General features: G+C 36.8%; 1 long non-coding RNA gene across 1 annotated transcript in view; it reads right to left on the reverse strand.

The window, feature by feature from the left end:
* Positions 1 to 19,487, reverse strand: part of LOC145521161 (uncharacterized) — a 117,510-nt gene that overhangs the window by 89,065 nt on the left and 8,958 nt on the right. Inside the window, exons 2-3 of the long non-coding RNA XR_014065181.1 lie at positions 4,105 to 4,169; positions 2,378 to 2,468 (exon numbers count right to left, since the gene is read on the reverse strand). This is a non-coding gene — a long non-coding RNA (uncharacterized LOC145521161). The remainder of the gene's footprint in view (positions 1 to 2,377; positions 2,469 to 4,104; positions 4,170 to 19,487) is intronic.

Here is a 19,487-nt window from a genome sequence, read left to right on the forward strand (position 1 = left end):
TTTGAAAGCCTTATTTTGGTATAAAATGAAAGTTGTATTTACTTCCTTTTAGTGCTTTGAAGTTACCACTTATTCATATCCATCATGCTCTAGCTTCTACTGTATCTCCTCAGAAGTCAGCTGTAAGTCTGATTGACTGACTTTCCTTTGGAGTTAATGAGTCTTTCTTGTCTGGCTTTAAAGATATCGTTTGGTTTTTGCTTTTCAGTTATTTTGCCGTGGTGTACCTAGGAATGAGTCATTTTATTTTTGCTTCTTGGTGTTCATGGCACATTTTGAAATCTGTAGCTTGAATTTAGAAATTTTGTCTATCTAGCCCTTTGAGTCTGTGGAAATTTGCTCAGAGTCAGTCACAAGTTCCACTGAGCTTCTGAGCCTCTCACCTGCCTCTTCTGGATACCTGCTCAGGTGTTCTGACCAGGCCCCTCTAGGACAGAAGCAGTGCCCACCTTTCCTTCACTGATCTGCCTTTTTCTTCCTTATTTTTCCCTGTAGTTCTTCACTGCCTTTTTATCTCTTTGAAAGGAATAAGAAATATAATCAATACAGTTTATTAAAATGCAGTATGGTAATATGAAATGAATTTTATTTGCTCTTCTAGAGAGGGGAGCATAAATAAATCATAAGCTATTTTCCTTTACAATTTTCATAAATGCATGAATATATAAGACATGAAGTCTCTGTTTCAAACTGTAGCTTTAATGTGTAAATAGACTATAAATGAGATCGATTATCCTTGAGCACTAATAATTTTCTCCTTCTGACTTTGTTTGCGCTTGTTTCTAAGTAACCTTAAGTGTATTGTAGAGTTTTTAGTGGGTATTAGGGACAATCTTTCAGTATAAGTTAATGTTTTCCCTAAGTAGGTTAGAGAAATGACACCCACTCTAACTTTGGAATTTAACTCAGATCTTAATTTAAGTCACCTTAGCATGTTGAAGTAAGTAATGGAGAGAATTCTTGAGAAAGCACCTTTTGCTAAATTTATATTTTGGTGTATCTTCAGAGGCCTGCTCCTCACACGTAGTTTACATTCAGTAGCCTTGAGTAATCTTGGTTTACATAACTTTTTTTGTAGCAAAATGAATAAAGTGGTAGTTCTAAATAAATCAGTAGAAGACTTTATAGTGATTGTGTCTCAGTTGGGGTATAGAGATGTATCTGCCATGTATTACTTCATTTGTTTGATATTCATGTTTGAGACTAATTTCAGTACTGTTGTGTTTTACCAACAGATTAGAATAAGGTCACTCATGATAAAATATAATCTAACTAATAATGATAAACATTCCTGCATTCAAGTGGCCTAAAATACTGTATTTGACTGAGCTTGACATTGTGAGGAAAGATTCTATTTTTGACATTTATTCCTACTGGAGAGTCACTTCATATAAGTCCACAAAATATTAAGGGCTTAATATTTTCTAAACTTGTTTTTCCTTCAGAATAAGTAAAACATTTGGCAGGTTTATTGAACTGTTGATACAGCCTGATGCCTCAGGGAAACTAAAATCTTTGACTGCACTAAAGTGCTTAAAAATAATGACAGTTCACATCCTTAGTCAGGGCTGGGAATGCATATCAGATAAGAAACAACCTTAAGAATGGTGCCGAATGGATGACTGAGAACCAGAGGAGTAAAAACTAGTCAACCTCAGCAACAACATACTGATTTTTAACTCTTTACCTTATGAATAAAACCATTTCTCCTAATGTACTGTTTTAATATTTTATAAACAAAAGGTGAACAATTAGAGTATTGCTTTTCATATTTATATAGCAGTTCTCTAAGAAGGATCATAAACAGACTTAGTGACATTTTTATTAATCTTCACTTAATGATTTGGGCATTCCTATAGCCTTCAAGTTAGGTTGCAAAAATAATGTTCATGTATGATATTATGAGATATTTGTAGGCAAAGTACCTATCTCATGAGTTACTGTGTTTCCAAAAATTCATTGTAGATCAGCTGTTTGAAGTTCATATCTGATATCAGGTAGAACTAAGTTCCTCTATGTATTTTGCAGATATCTCTTTTATATTAGAATTCGCTGGTTTAAATATCAGACTTTCTCTGGAAAATGAGCCAGTGAAGGCCGGTAATCGTGTCATTTTTTTCTTTGTGAGCACATTTTTTTAATATAGGAAGGGAAAGGGTATTGCTAACTCTGTTAGTGTGTCTAGGGTGGTAGGAGACAACCAGTGGGAATCTGACATGTTCTTAGCAAAAATGTTCTTATTCATTCATTAAGGATACTGTATACAGCATTTGCTTCACAGGTGACTCAGTGGTACAGAATCTGCCTGCCAAGCAGGAGACCATGGTTTTGATACCTGGATTGGGAAGATCTCATGAAGAAGGAAATGGCAACTTACTCCAGTATTCTTTCCTTGGAAATCCCAGGGACAGAAGAGCCTGGTGGTCTACAGTCTATGGTGTTGCAAAGAGTGGGATGCAACTTAGACACTAAACAACAACAACAACATAACATTCAGTTGGTGTTTAATAACTGATGAATAAATCAACTAAAGTTATATTTGTAGGTAGACCATAACAGTCTATGATAATGATCTAAATAGCATAGCACTAGGCTGATCTCTTGGTGCAGAAACTATAGAACCCTACAAAGAGGAAAAAGAAGTAGAGGAATAAAGTAATATAAGGGAACTTTCTGATCTTTTCCTGGGGACAAAGCTAGTATTATGTATTATTTTGAAATATTTGGTGCCAATCTATACAATTAGACCTTTCTTTGTTCCTCCCCCAATATCTGAGAAACATACTAGTGTTTCCAGTTAAAAATTTGACATGGCATTTTGAAACCTCCAAGGTCTATCAAACTTAAGCTGAGATTGCAAAACATGAAGAATGCAAATTCTTCTAAACTTTTAAGTTATACAGTTTGAATATTTATATGAGAGATTAAACCAATAATAAAAATTTGTTGTCAGTGTATTTTAAACAAATTTAAAAATCTACAAATGCAAATATGAGTTGATGCCATACAAATACCTTTATATTACAAACATAGGCAATAAATTATAGAGTGATATTTATTTCTTGAAAATGCAAATGAATCCATCTGGAAACTATGATGAAAATCCTAGTAATTAAATGAGAGGAAAAATTTTAGAAAGCAGTAATGATTAGAGCTTTCTAGATGAATAACGGTTGGTGCTGGATAACAAATTAAAAATAAGCTTTCAATTTTGGATAGTAGTGTTAGGTAGTTAGAATAGGAAACAGGAGTCCAGAATGGCGGTGGCTAAAAGATAAGGAAGGGAAAAGCCTGCGAAAATAGAACAAAGGAAGGTCCGAGGACCTGAGTGAATACCTCAGGTAGAACGAACAACCCTCCTGGCTAGCCCAATTTACATAAGGCCGGCCCAGAGAGAGAGAAAAAATATATATATATAAAAAGAGGAGCCAAAGGGCTGGGGGTCTCTTTCTTTCCCACGTGCTGGGGAGCTCTTTACTTCGTGTCTTTGGGTCGACATGCCCTCACAACTCGAGGATGGATTTTCCTGCTATTTTCTAAATAAAATAGAGCTAAAACACGGAGCTGTAACACTGATTTGTCTAAGAGCTGTAACACGGTCTGTCCGAGACCTGAGAGCTGTGACACGCTGAGGGCCGTCACTCCAAATCTTTGCTGTGACAAGACAGAACTGAGGAGTATACACTTGCCTGACAGTAGTAAGTGACATCCTTTGGGATGCTTATCCACAGACTGGATGTGATAAAGTTACAGATATGTCATTCTCAATATGACTGCAGGGGGTGGGCCTGAAGGTAGGTCACCCTGACTGAGAAAGTTTGGGTCATGTTTTGATCAACTGGAAGGAGATAATGGAAATAATTGTGTCTCTAAAGAACCAACTTCAGAGGAAATGTTCAAATAATAATATAGATTGAATTGCTCAGGTCAAACCAGTGAGAAATTATGGCTCTCTCTATTTCAAGATAGGCCATAAACAATAGCACCAAAAGATTTACTTAATTTTCTTTAAAAATCATGAAATATAGAAGCAGTAAGTGGCTAAGAAATACGATTTAATACCTTTTGCAAATGTAACTTACAGAAGAAGTTACAGTTACTTACTTTTGCAGAAGTAATTTACTGGTAAGTTAGTACTTTTCCTTGAGGGCACTGTAAACTTTTGTCCACTAAAATATAAAAGTAAAATTTGGCTTAGAATGATAATGTGAAATTCTTCTCCAAAAAATATGCCTTAAGATATTTGAAACTTTTTGCTTTACTTTCATTAAATTTTCATAATCATCAGCAATTAGTGTTGATAATCTGATCAATTTAATTTTCAATGGTATGTCTTTCTCTGTAATTGGCTAATCAAAATTTTAAAAGACTGACTGAAAGTTGCTCAATCGTGTCTGACTCTTTACCATAGGGACTATACAGTCCATGGAATTCTCTAGGCCAGAATACTGGCGTAGGTAGCCTTTCCCTTCCTGAGGGGATCTTCCCAACCCAGGGATCAACCACAGGTCTCCTGCATTACAGGCAGATTCTTTACCAGCTGAGCCACCAGGGAAGCCCAGGAATATTGGAGTGGGTAGCCTCTCTCTTCTCCAGTGGATCTTCCCGACCCAGGAATTGAACCGGAGTCTCCTGCATTGCAGGCAGATACTTTACCAACTGAGCTATCAGGGAAGTCCCAAAAAACTGACTGAGTTTTAGCAAAACTCTTTGTAGAAGCTTACTATTTATATCATTAACCTCTCTCCAGAGCTTCTAGTTATATTACTGTAAAAGTAGGTAGAAACTTCCATTAAAACAAAAAATATCATTTAAATTGCAATCTTTCACTTTTTAAAGATCTAAAAGATCTATGTTACTATGCAACCTTCCAAGTAGACTACTTTAGAAACCAGTTCAAGTTACTAAAACATTAAATGCATCAACCTTAATATTTATACATTTAATCCTCTAATATATGCTTTTCTAAATGAATTATGTATATAGAATACATTTTTTGGTAACATGAGTTTTTCTCTTGTTTTTATAGAATGAGATCAGATTGTAGGTAAAAATGTTTACTGAAGCTTTTAGAAAATTTCAGCTAACTGGCTTCAAAAAGCTAAAATTTGATAATTCATTCTCCTCTGTTGTCTCTTTGGGTTCCTATGTTTTCAAATTTCCATCATCACTGTCCTCACCCTAGTTGAGTGATCAAAGGCACGGATGTTTTCTACCTCTCTGAGCCTGACAACTGGTACATAGAGCTTTGTCTTTCTACACAAGTGATATGATTACTTTAAGACATTTCTAATTTAATGGAATCCTTTATTTTCTCAACAAGTTTATAGTGAAAAATATTTGTCAAGATTAATATGTGTCTCTTTTTACTTTCCTGTTTTCTCTCCTCTCATTCTGTGATACTAAATGACTATATTCAGTTTAATTATATATATAATATAGTTCTGTAATTTCTTTTATTTTTATCATGCATATTGCACTCCAAAAAATTGTCAACCTTTGCTAGTCTATTAAACTTATTGTTTGAATAATAATGCTCCTCATATCAGCCATCTCAATTTTTAGACAAGAAAGTAATTTCCTTATAAGAAGAGAACATCATGGATTTTCCTACTTAATTATTTTGTGAAAAGTATCTAGTGTGAGTTCTGAATGTTACTCTTGTATTGTATACCTATTACCATTATCAGAAATAATCTATTCAGTGTATGTTGAAAGTGCTTATTTTCAAATAGTCAGTTTCATATTGTGAAATCAAAGAAAGAATACATTCATAATGGAAACACTGGAAAGCCTTTAACTTTTAAAATGAGTTCATCTTCAATTCATAATTTAAGTCATAAAGAGGAAGATTCTAATAGAAAAGCAGTATTGGTAAAATGTATTTAAGGAAGCTTACTTAATTATTTAGTTATGCATGTCTCAAGGGAATGATAATTAAAAATAAGGTTTTTTTCAATATAAATTTATTTATTTTAGTTGGAGGCTAATTACTTTACAGTATTGTAGTGGTTTTGCCATACATTGACATGAATCCGCCACACGTGTACATGTCTTCCCCATCCTGAACCCTCCTCCCTCTTCCCTCCCCATCCCATCCCTCTGGGTCATCCTGGTGCACCAGCCCCGAGCACCCTGTATCATGCATCGAACCTGGACTGGTGATTCGTTTCACATATGATAATTTACATGCTTCAATGCTGTTCTCCCAAATCATCCCACCCTCGCCCTCTCCCACAGAGTCCAAAAGACTATTCTATACATCTGTGTCTCTTTCGCTGTCTCACATACAGGGTTATCGTTACCATCTTTCTAAATTCCTATTATACAGAGTGAAGTAAGCCAGAAAGAAAAGCACCAATACAGTATAAAAATAAGTTTTTAATTTTAGTTTGTTACCTCACAAGATTTCAAGTCACTTAGAAAAGTCTGAAGCTCTGAGAAATGTTAAGTTGAGACTAGTTAAAATAGCTGGCTATCAGAAGTTTCAAATATTTTGAAGTACACAGTGTAGTTTTAGAGACTTGTTCTGCATGCATGTGAATGAATTTTAACATTATGTATTAAGACCTCACATTTTACACTTTTACTGTTGTTTTTATACCACTTATGGTATAAACACGCTGAGGGAAGTTGTCAGATTGTAGGATTTTTTCTCCATACACAGTTCACAGTTCTTTGTACATTGTAGGAACATTTACAATACTAATGTTCTTAATAAAAACAGAATGAAGCAGCACCTTATTCTCAAAGAAAATGCCAGTGACATGGTTATTATTTTGAGAAAACAAAGTGAGGAAAAGAGGAAAACAGGAGGAAACGAGGGAAGATTTAACGCCCTGGAAACACCATAACAAAGATCAAAAACCTGCCATAATCAAACTGTTCATCACTGACAGGGATGAAAATATGTCCATTACAATGATGATTTTTCAAAGTCTTAAGACTTTTTTGGAACTTAATTGGGTGTCTTTTTAATACTTGGAACTCAAGTTGGAAAAGATTCTGAAGGAGATTAAAAAATAGTCTAGCAACCCATCAGAATTTTCCCAGACTTGTTGAAAGATAAGAATTTTGAACTTGGATTTACATGCTGTGAGTACTGGCATTCATTTGATATGACATTCTTAGTTATCTTTTTTAAAAACTGCATTTCTGGGGATTAGGCTTGGCTGTGTTTACAGAGAGAGGATGATATTACATAAAGAATTAAACATTGGATTATAAAATACATTTCTCCAGAGTTCATCTTCATGTTATGAATGTGATAAAATCATCCTTGCAGAACCCAGCCATGAGTGTTTGTTTGTTTGTTTGTTTGTTTTCCTGTAATGTAAGAGAGTCTAACCAGGTATGACCCATTTCATTGCCTCCCAGTGTCAAAACAAGGCAGTGAGAAGTGGCAATTATCCAGACCATTTATGCCTGGGACTTTTCTGTCACTTTTATATTTCGCTTTCTGAGGTCAGTCTTTCTGAGGCTGAATATGCAGCTTTCCAAAGACAATACTCAGCTTATAAAGTAAAGTATTTTTTTTCCTCTAAAATAGAGCTCTGTATTTTTACAGGAGAACCTCTGTACCCATTTACCCCTCAAGGGGTCTCCATTATTGATCACTCTTGACCTTTGCTTACCCTGGTTCCCTTGCTGTGTGGGGAGAGGGAGATGGATGTGCATACATGGCTCACCTTATTTCTCCTATCCTTTGGTATCTGGCTGCTTGCAGGGAAGATAGTTCTGACTTCTCTTGGCCATGTGGCGTATATGATATCCACATCCCTGACCTTTCAAGAGACTCCTGCTATTTTCAAGTTTGCTGTGACCAGTTTTGTAAATAAACCTCATTCAGGACTTCCTTATTAGGAAGACTATATTTTCCCTAAGCTAAGCCTTGCCCAGTGACATGGCTGACATTTTTTTTTTTTTTTTTTTAGTGAGAAACTTTAAACTTTCATTTATAAAAGAATGTGCTGATTCACAGAAGAAATCATTGCTCTTACAATGGGTCTCAATCTGGAATCCACAAATGCTACTAAGTCAACTTTAAATGTTTTAATCTGCTTTAAAGTTAAACCCAAGACACACTGTAGAAATCCACTGAGAAATGTTTTTTTAGGCTGAACACCTGTTTCCGCTTAGTCTTCAACAGAGTGTGTACATGTGAGTTTCATTTTACAATCACTGCAGTCCCCCCACTGCACCAAGATCACCTAAACTCTGTGTGTGGTATTTTGCAAATGGTCTTAGTTATACCTTAATTTAGAAGAAAAAAGGGCAACCCTGAAGGAACTCGTTCTAAGCAAGGCACAACCAGATTGATTCAGTGCAGGCTAGTGGGTCCCAAATGCCTCTTTCCAGGAGACGGTGATCTGAGGGAACAGAGTCTGGTCCAGTAAAGAGCACCCACCAAGTGCTGGGGGCATTTATATTCAGACACCCTCTGAAGTCAAACATACAGGTTTGAGGAATCCCCTGGTAGTCCAATGGTTAGGACACGGCGCTCGCACTGCCAAGGGCCAGGGTTCACATGCGGCGGAGCTACATGCGGCGGAGCTTAAAAAACAAAACACAAAAAACCCCTCCAGGTTCACTTGGGTCCTGCAGAACAGTCAAGTCCGCTCAGAAGCAGACTGTAACCCAGCAGGTAGACCTTCCCACTTGCTAACACATCCTTTCACTATGTTTTGCTTTAGGCTGTAGGCTGCTTGGATCAGTTTTCTAGTTCTTTAAATCCCACCCCAAATACAGCTTCCTTGGTGACTGAACAAATATGTGACCTTACGTATGAAGAGCTGCACACATCTCCCAACTTCAGCAGAAAAGAAAGGCAATCTGTGCCCACTTCAAGCGTGGCATTCCAATGGGAACAAAGCCAAGTGCCACTCTGCTACTCTCTTGCTCACAAGCCAGCCATGCCATTCAGACAAGAGCTGGGCTAACCCCAGGAGAGTGCCCTGTGTGAACAAGGCACCTGGAAACCATGCTAGTGCCATGGTACCCCTTTTTCCCTGAATGTCAGGATACGGTACAAAAGCGAGAGAGAGATCAGATAGTCATGAAGTGTGCTCACTGCCACAGCCGGCATACATCTTCCATTGCCGGCTGTCTCAAAGAGTGCATTCATTTTCTTGAAATATGTGACAAGCACTCTTTCATTCCACAATAAGACCATAAGCCAAATCCGGGCCACTTGCCCATTTCTGCCACCTCTTATAGCCTGTGCCCTCAAAGCCAAAGGGTGACAGGGCAACCCACTACTGGTTTTCAAGTGACAGCGGGATGGGGCACCAGGACTGGGGTCTCGGCAGGGTACGTAAGCACAACTCCCTTTGGAGCGCGTTCCGTCTGATCCCTTATAATTCCCTTTAAGAGCCCAGGGCCAGCCCCTTAAGCCTCAGAACAGATTGTTTTCCCTCAGTCGAGATGTTCAGACAGGGATAACTAACCATCACAGGCTTGGCTGACATTTTTGATGAGCATCTTTGCCTGACTCCTTTTTCTCAATTGGTTCACGTCTTGAGTGGAAAAAGCAGAAGTGTTATTCACTGGCTGTCTGAAAATCCTAACAAGTTAATCTTTACTGATATAGACTTAACTTTTAAGAAAACATGAACATCAGCCCATTAAGAAAACATCAACATAGAATCTAAGCATTTATCAATCTGGCCTTATGAAGTTTTAGCTCTTGCTAATCACTGTTCAGGTTATCAAGTGGTTATAACACTTAAATTTAATTCTCTTTCAGCTGCATGCTTCTCTTGGACTTCATGTTTTGTTATTAAAAGCTCAATTTTATTCTAACCTATGATCCACTAGGATTCTAGGTATTTTGCTTCATGCTTATTTACTTGAAAAGAATCAACTGATCAGTGAAAACTGTATTTAACCCAGCCTTTTCCTAACAATAAAGCTAGATATGATATTTAAGTTTTCTGATAGCTTACCTTCATGCTTTGAGATTTCTCAGTATTGATGCTATTTTCCTTAAATGGTAGAATTTGACTTTCTGTGCCAGCTTAGACAATGCAAGATTTTACCTTTAATATTTCTTCCCCATTCCTCAGATGTTAGTTTCATCTTTTTCAAACTCTTCTAAGACCACAATTTCTTGACTTTGAAGCCTATAACTAGTACAAATGTTTTGGCCCATTGATTAACTTTTTAAGCTAGTTATTTACTTCATAGGAAGCAGTAGTTTCAGTAGCTGTCCTTTGTCAAAGACTTGAAAAAAAGTCTTGTTCTACTTATCATTGAAAAATACATGCACTGTAAAAGGGAAAAAAATCAACACATAGAAATGCTGCTCATTAGCTTTTGCTATTTTTGACTTTCCCTGTGTCTAGGGTATCAAAAATTAACTGGAGAAAATATGTAACCCCACAGATTTTGTCTAATACAAATATATTCTGAGCTTTGTCATTTGTTCAAGAACTATCATTTGGCTATTCTTTATTCCTTGTTAACTAGTCATCACGTTGCTTGCATCAGTTCAGATATCTATCCTACTATTCAAACAACTTGCATCAATCCTCCTCCTGTTCAGTGCTGCAGTCCACCATGGGGGACAGATTTGGAAAGGGTAGGGGCTGTGCTGGCTCCCTTTGTTGCTGTACCTCTAGGCATTAACACAGAAGCTAGAGCCAATGAACACGCTCCTATTCACAGCAAAATATTTCTGTATCTTTCTTTCTTTATAAATTGCAAGTGACCCTTAGAAAACATGGATTTGAACTGCATGAGTCCATTTATATAAAGTTTTTTTTTTTTTTCTCTTTTTCCAATAAATATAGTACTTGTGAGCTTTCCTGGTGACTCAATGATAAAGAATCCACCTGCAATGCAGGAGATGCAGGTCTGATCCCTGGGTCAGGAAGATCCCCTGGAGAAGGAAATGGCAGCCCACCCCTGTATTCTTGCCTGGAAAATCCCAAGGACAGAGGAAGGAACCTGGCAGGCTACAGTCCATAGGGTCACAAAAGAATCGGGCATGACTTTAGCAACTAAACAGTATAGTACTTGTATTTTAATTTTACAGATTTTTGTTCTTTTTTTAAATTGAACTATAGTTGATTTTGAGCTTCGTAGGTGGCACAGTAATAAAGAACCCACCTGCCAATGCAGGAGATGCAAGAGACTTAGGTTTGATCCCAGGGTCAAGCAGATTCCCTGGAATAGGAAATGGCAACCCGTTCCAATACTCTTGCTTAGAAAATTCCATGGACAAAGGAGCCTAGCAGGCTACAGTCCGTGGGGTCGCAAAGAGTCAGACATGACTGAGCATACATACACACACATAGTTGATTTACAATGTTGTGTTAGTTTCATGTGTACAGCACAGTGATTCGTTACATATATTCTTTTTCAGATTCTTTTCCATTATTTGTTATTACAAAATATTGAGTATAGTTCCTTGTGCTATACAGTAGTCCTTGTTGGTTATCTATTTTATATATAGTAGTGTGTATGTTAATAGCAAACTCCTAATTTATCTTTCCCACCCCCCCCTTTACATTTTGGTAGCCATAAGTTTGTTTTCTATGTTTCTAAATTGACTAAATGTGGGGAAAAGTTTGTGTTTGATTAGAGATCACAATATGTAGAATCAGAAGCGTTAGAGTTTGAGTCCTGATTCTGTCTAAACTGTTTCACCTTCCTTCCCTTGGGTGAGAAATTTATCAATTGCTTTGTTTCTGAGGCAGAGGTAGAAGTACAGGGATTTTCAACTGTGTGTGGCATCGGCACCCTAAACTCCTGAGTTGTTCAAGAGTCAACTGTACTTACTTTCTTTTCACTTTGACAGAGGATTCTAGAACTATTCCTCCTGTATGTCAATCTTTCTTGGCTTTGCAGCCTCACTGAATTTTTACATTTTTCCATCTCTTCTCCATTAAACCTTTGCTTCTGTTTTAAAACATACTTTGATTTTTCCCAAGATTAAACCTATCTTATTCTTTTTTTTAAACTGGCACCTGTTCAATCAGATACTAAAACTATAAAATTATGTGCCAAATGCAGTAGCTTTGCATCATGTATCCCCTATACATTAGACACTACCAGACAGCATACCCCATAGTACGAGTCCTACCTTTTTGACCTTTGTGAATTAGCACAGCCCTGCTCCTCTTTCCACGCCTATATTTCTCTTCCTAGTCCTTTCTTTACTTATCATATACATTCTCAAGCCCTTTCCCTTCTTCTTGCTTTTTTAAAATAATTTTTAAATTTATTTTTGGTTATTTATTTTTGGTTGTTCTGGGTCTTTGTTGCTGTGCAGGCTTTCTCTAGTTGGAGTGAGTAGGGGCTACTCTCTAGTTGTGGTATGCAAGCTTCTCATTGCGGTGGCTTCTCTTGTTGCAGAGCACAGGCTCTAGAGTGCATGGGCTTTTGTAGGATAGGGGCTCGCTAGCTGTGGCTCCTGAGCTCTAGTGCACAGGCTCAATTGTTGTGGCACTCAGGCTTGGTTGCCCTGAAGCATGTGGGATCTTCCCAGGCCAGGGATCAAAACTCTGTCTTCTGATTGATAGGCAGATTCTTTACCACTGAGCCACCAAGGAAGCCCCTGCATTTTCTTTTAAAACCCTGATCCTTCTTATGAATTTAACTACTACCACTCTATAGATGACTTCAAATTCTGTTCAGTTCAGTCGCAAAGTCATGTCCGGCTGTTTGCGACCCCGTGAACTGCAGCATGTCTGGTTTCCCTGTCCATCACCAAACTCCTGGAGCTTGTTCAAACTCATGTCCATTGAGTCAGTGATGTCAGCCAACCATCTCATCCTCTGTTGTCCCGTTCTCCTTCCATCTTCAATCTTTCCCAACATCAGAGTCTTTTCTAATGAGTCAGTTCTTTGCATTAGAGAGCCGAAGTTTTGGAGTTTCAGCATCAGTCCTTCCAATGAATATTCAGGGCTGATTTCCTTTAGGATTGACTGGTTTTATCATTGTAGTCAAAGGGACTCTCAAGAGGCTTCTCCAACACCACAGTTCAAAAGCATCAATTCTTCAACACGCAGCTTTCTTTATAGTCCAGCTCTCATTTCCATACATGACAACTGGAAAAACCATAGCTTTGACTAGATGGATCTTTGTTGGCAAAATAATGTCTCTGCCTTTTAATATGCTGTCTAGGTTGGTCATAGCTTTTCTTCCAAGGAGCAAACATCTTTTAACTTCATGGCGGCAGTCACTATCTGCAGTGATTTTGGAGCCCTAGAAAATAAAGTCTGTCACTATTTTCATTGTTTCCGCATCTATTTGCATGAAGTGTTGGGACTGATGCCATGATATTAGTTTTTTGAATGTTGAGTTTTAAGCCAACTTTTTCACTTCCTCTTTCACTTTTATCAAGAAGATCTTTAGTTCTTTGCTTTCTGCCATAAGGATGGTGTCTTCTGCATATATGAGGTTATTGATAATTCTCCCAGGAATTTTGATTCCAGCTTGTGCTTCATTCAGTCTGGCATTTTGCATGATGTGCTCTTCATATCAGTTAAATAAGCAGGGTGATAATATACAGCCTTGATACACTGCTTTCCCAATTTGGAACCAGTCTGTTTTTCCATGTCCAGATCTAACTTGCTTCTTGACCTGCATACAGATTTCTCAGGAGGCAGGTGAGGTGGTCTGGTATTCCCATCTCTTCAACAATTTTCCACAGTTTGTTGTGATCCACACAGTCAAAGGCTTTGGCATAGTCAATAAAGCAGAAGTAGATGTTTTTCTGGAACTCTCTTGCTTCTTTGATGATCCAATGGATGTTGGCAATTTGATCTCTGGATCCGCTGTCTTTTCTAAATCCAGCTTGAACATCTGGAATTTCATAGTGCACGTACTATTGAGGCCTGGCTTGGAGAATTTTGAGCATTACTTTGCTAGTGTGTGAGATGAGTGCAATTGTGCAGCAGTTTGAACATTCTTTGGCATTGCCTTTCTTTGGGATTGGAATGAAAACTGGTCTTTTCGAGTCCTGTGGCCACTGCTGAGTTTTCCAAATTTGCTGCCATATTGAGTGCAGCACTTTCACAGCATCATCTTTTAGGATTTGAAATAGCTCAACTGGAATTGCATCACCTCCACTAGCTTTGTTCGTAGTAATGCTTCCTAAGGCCCACTTGACTCGCATTCCAGGATGTCTTGCTCTAGGTGAGTGATCACACACATCCTCAATTATGAGCTTTATTCCTGTATCTTTAATTGTATAGAACACTATTCCCATTTCCTAGGTGTTCCATGGATATTTCAACACAGTATCTACAGAAAAGTTATCTTAAAGAAAAGAAAACAAAACAAACTTCCTTTCCATATATACCTTTTTTCCTACATTATGATTTATTTTAGTAACACCATTTAAACTGTTTGGACTGTGTTTATTGCTTACATCAATATTTTTTACTTATATATCACATCAAGTTTTTAAAGCATTTTTATATGGACCAATCTAATCTTTGCAATCTATACTATGTGGCCAAGAGATCTTATTACTACACATTTCTCTGTTTTTAAGTATAGCCCTTTGCCCCCAAATGGAGTAGTTCCAGAGAGAAACTAAGTAGTTTACCAAAGATCATATGACTGGTTACAAACAAAATAAAGCTAGAGTGCTGCTTTTCAATGTATCAATATCTTTTCTGGTAAATTGCCTTATACTGCAGAACAAAGACCAACTTTAGAGTTACAAAAACCTGTGTGTTAATGATAGCTTGTGGATATGAGAATATCTTGGTCTTCAGACCTTCTGAGCCTTAGTTTTTAATTCTAACATGGGAATAAAAATAATAACTTTGCAGGAGTGCTTCAGGATTAAACATAATGTACATAAGCCATATGGCATATTATTCAATGATTCAACAGACATTTATTGAGCACCTACTATATGTCAGGCACAGTTTTAGGAACTGAAGGTAGAGCAGTCAAAAGTATACACAAAAATCCCTGCTCACTTGAGTTAATGTTCTTGTTTATAATACATGAATTGTAGCTATTTTTTACAATCATAGTTATTACATTTTGCTTCCACGGCTCTTTGTCTTTTTTCCTCATAGTCACCAAATCCATCTCTTGTGTTTCTTTGCAATATTTTCTAACTCTGTTCCTGTTACCTCTAACACCTTACAGTATGCAAGGGTACATCATAGATACCATGTACCTTTATAAATACTCCAGTGGCTGATTTTAACCAGCTTTTAAGCCCCCTTAAGGCAAGTACTATATCTTACATCAATCTCTTTCTATGCCAATGTTTTGTACTTAATATACCTTCAGTAAGTCTTACTAAAGATAAATGAGGATTGTTCTACTGTAAAACTGCTTTTCATGTAACTTAGTTACAGAAACTGACTGTATACTATGACTTAATTGCCTCATAATAAATAAATTATTTTCAGTTAGGAATAAGAAACAACCTTTGGTCTTAAAAGATGTTCCTTTTTGCACAGTATCTAAACAATTGGTTGGCAGTTTATTAAAATAAGTATAAATTCAATTTCAGTTATTCTTGATGGTAAAGTATCTGCTCTTTTTATTTTTTTATTGCTTATATTTGTAAAAACAAAACACCCCCCAACACTGTTCACTTATTTTCTAACACAGGCACAGCTTTTCTCTTCTTCCCCTCTCCCCTTCTCCATCCTTCTTCCTCCCCTTCCCCCTCTCTCAGCTTCCCCCCTTTGCCCTCTCTGCCTTCCCTTCCTCTCCCTCCTCTTCTGGGACACCCTGAGAAATTGAAATCTTCTGCTTTTACAATCTAAGAGATACTAATTTACATTGTGAATTTAACTAAAGACTCATGTGAGTAAACTTGTAAAAAAAAAACAAAATGCCAGTGAACTTCTACCTAGAGCACTTAGCCAGGAAGCTGGAGTTCTGAGTTCCCCTTCACCTCCCACCTGCACACCAAGGTCTCTTCTCTCCTTCCAGTTGTGTCCCTGCTGTGAGGCTCCCTATGGAGTGGCCTGCTGTTCTTAGGTGACCTCTGACATATACTCATCTGTTAGCTTTTAAATTTAATTCATCCAACTGTTGTCATCAGGAGCAGGTTTCCTACTGTTTTCTTATATTTTCTCTCATCTACACTTCAGTTTGCTTATTTAAACAGAGTTTAACTTCCTGTAATGTTGTCACCATAGTCTGAATGGTTGTCAGTCATTTCCCATTCTAAAATACCATATAGACTCTAGTATAATAAGCTGGAAATAAAATTTTACAACCAGGACTGTTAAAGATGTAGAGTACCATTGAAACAAATAATAAATAGGTTATTTTTAATTAACCAAACACACTTTTTGTGTAGTAAATGCACCATACAGTTACTATAGTTTTATATTCACAAAGCAGAAAATATGCTTTATGTAACAGTTTTGCTTTGGTAAATGTTGTATAAGATGATTAAAAGAATTAATTTATTTGCAGCCTGGGTAGATCCATAAAACTAAAAACACCATTGTAAAATATACTCTGAAGCAATGGGAACATGATCTGAATAAGTTTTTCTCTTGTTACTTAACCTCTACATTTAGCAGCAAATTGTTAGAAAAGTAGATAAACTGAATTGTACTTTAGGGTCAAAACTAGTGCTAAAACAACCACTTCAAAGGAGGATAATAGCAAGATAGTTTTCCATAAATATTTTTGCTTTAAAATGGGAGTACATTTCATCATTGTGCTTAAATGATAAGAGTAGAATTTCCTTTTCCCACAGGTACTTGTTTTATGTGCTCTGTATTATTTTAGATATAGAATAAAATGAATTCTTTGGAAATAAATATGATTTTGAAAGTTCTCAGACAAGCATGAAACCACAGCATGTGAAAGCAGGAAGCACAAAACTAATGGAGCAGAATTCATAGTCTGTTTTCTGTACCTCTTGAATGATGTTCTTATGAGGGCATTTTCTTCAAAGAATGTATCATAACTATAGCCAAGAGCACTACACTTACCACACAGCTGTGTGGTGTGATCTAAGAAATGCATTTGCATTGGAGACTGAAGTTTCTGAAAAGATCCCCTCCAGTATGCAGCATTCTTTATGGCAACTGCTTCTTAAAATTGTTGTTTGTGTGAGTAACATTTCAGTTTTATAATAAGACATATTTTTTAGGAGAGAAAAAGAAAAAAAGTTTCAGGCCAATTTGACATTTATCTGTGCAATTCTAGAAAACAAATGCATTTTCCTTGATTGGATGAAGGAACTCAGTGGTTCTTGGGGTTAGGGATACACTGTTTTAGAGACAGGAGGATGCATCCTTACCCCAAATGAGCCCCCAGTGGACCATCAATATCTCCTCAAATTTAATTCATCAGTATAATATAAATAGAAAAACAAATGGCCCTTAAAATATCTGTCATGTTGCAGACTGCTAGCATCCGTAACTGGTGCCATGTGGCAGTTCAATGATTAAAATGATTACAGAACAGGTGGCATTCAGCATTACCAGAGAGACCACACATCAGTCATTCAAGAAAAGGAGTCAATTAAGCTTGTCTATTAAAATGCATCACTGTCTGCAGTCTTGAGCTACTTCTAAACTATAATTTAAAGACCACATATTCTCTGGAGCTTTTAGGAATAACAAAAATAATTTTGAAATGTCCCTTTTATTACCTGTACATCATTAATGTAACAACTAAACCATCAGTCCAGTCTTCCAGATTTGTGAGTCATCATAAGACAGAGAAGCAAAGGACAGTGATCAGCCTAAATTAAATCAAAGTTTTTAGTTTAAAATCCATTTCTGTAGTTTTTTTAACTGTGAATATATATCATTTAATTGAATTCTCTTATTCAGTGGGAACTCTGATTAGTTTACTGGCCTTTAAAAACAAATTGCATGTAACAACTAACACTTTTTATGGAGAGCAGGGATGTATTTGTTAGCTCTTTCTTAATAATGATAGTGCATCTGACTTTCTGCTACTGTCCTTTTTCCAGATATAAAGTTGAGGCTGCTGCCTTGGAATTATATTCAGAAAGTGTCATACCTCAAAATTACTTGTTCACAATTCGATCCTATCCTCCCTTTCACTCTTTCTTATTTTCCTCTGGCATTCTTGGTAGTATACCTCATGTTCCAGGAAATGAGGCTTAAAACTTTGGAGTCAGACATAATTGATTGATTGACTGATTGTAACTTCTTCTTTGGATGAAGTTTCAAATTGTTAAAACATCTTCAAAGAGTACCACCTGTGTGCCAGTTGTCCAGATTCAGGTTTTTTTCAAATTTTGCCTCATTATTTTTATTATTCTCTCTCTTTTTCTTTTTTTCTTGATCATACACCTAACTTGAAACATTTTAAACTAAGCTATGTCCCTTTGCTCCAAAACACTTCCAATGTACTGTCTAACAACAAGGATGATATTGTATATCACCGGAGTATAATTAGGTATAATATGAGTGTGATATAATTATTTGATAATATAATTGTCAAAGTGAAACAAAATTAATATTGATAGAGTACTTTTATCTGATGCATATATTTTTGATGGCCCAAAATAAAATCTGGAATCTTGTGTTGCATTTAATTTCCATCTCCTCTTATCTGTTGTTATTGTTGCTGTTAGGAGGGCTATGGAAGAGATACTGATATTCCAGTATCAGTGCTCAGGAGAAGCAGTGTTCTCAGGGGACAGTGAAATTTCAGTTAGAATAAGGACAGGGAGGCCTGGCGTGCTGCAGTCCATGGGGTTGCAAAGAGTCATACACGACTGAGCAACTGAACTGAACTGAAGGAGACGAAAGAAACATTAGAGCTGCTGTGACATGAGGATTTAAGGGATTTGCTAACAATTAGCTCTGAATTTCAAAAGACAAGTGGAAGGATTTTGGGAGTTGGGAAGTGATGGCAGGTTGAGGAGGAGATATGCAGAACAATATGGGATAAGATGTGAAGAGGGCAACTTGAGTTTCTTGTGAAGAGTGACACAGAAAGGTGGAAGGGGTATAATGAGATAAGTAAATGAGGAGAGCAACCTGGTGTCTTGCCAGGAGCACGCAGACTCTAGAACTTCCACCTGGCTCCAGCAGGGGAGGCTGGACTTGGGGCAGACTGACTTCATGCTTATGAGTTCCTTCATGATTTCTCAAGACAGAGGCAGGAATGTTAAATGTATTTACTGTTTCTTCTAGCAATTCTGCTTAGGAATGGAGGATGGACTAATTTAAAAATAGTGTACTTCTTTAATTTTTATTATGACTGCTTTCTCTTTTGATTACAAAGAATATTACTGGATACTCAAAAGCAAGAAGTGCTTAAGACACCAAATAGATAATTCCTACTAATAATGACTAATGAAGAATCCCTGTGACCTTACGAATTTAAAGCCTTTTCTTACAACATATTAATTGATAAACTTTACTATTCTTTCTGTTTAAATAGAAAAGCCTTTCCTATCTAAGGACATAAAAGATTGCTCAGATTAAATAAAAGAGATTAACAGATATCAAAGGAAAGGCTGGTATTTGTTTCACAAGAAGCTTAATATAACTTATATT

This window comes from Giraffa tippelskirchi, chromosome 9 (assembly GCF_054371585.1).
Source record: "Giraffa tippelskirchi isolate mGirTip1 chromosome 9, T2T-mGirTip1v1.2.pri, whole genome shotgun sequence".
NCBI classification, from domain to species: Eukaryota; Metazoa; Chordata; class Mammalia; order Artiodactyla; family Giraffidae; genus Giraffa; species Giraffa tippelskirchi.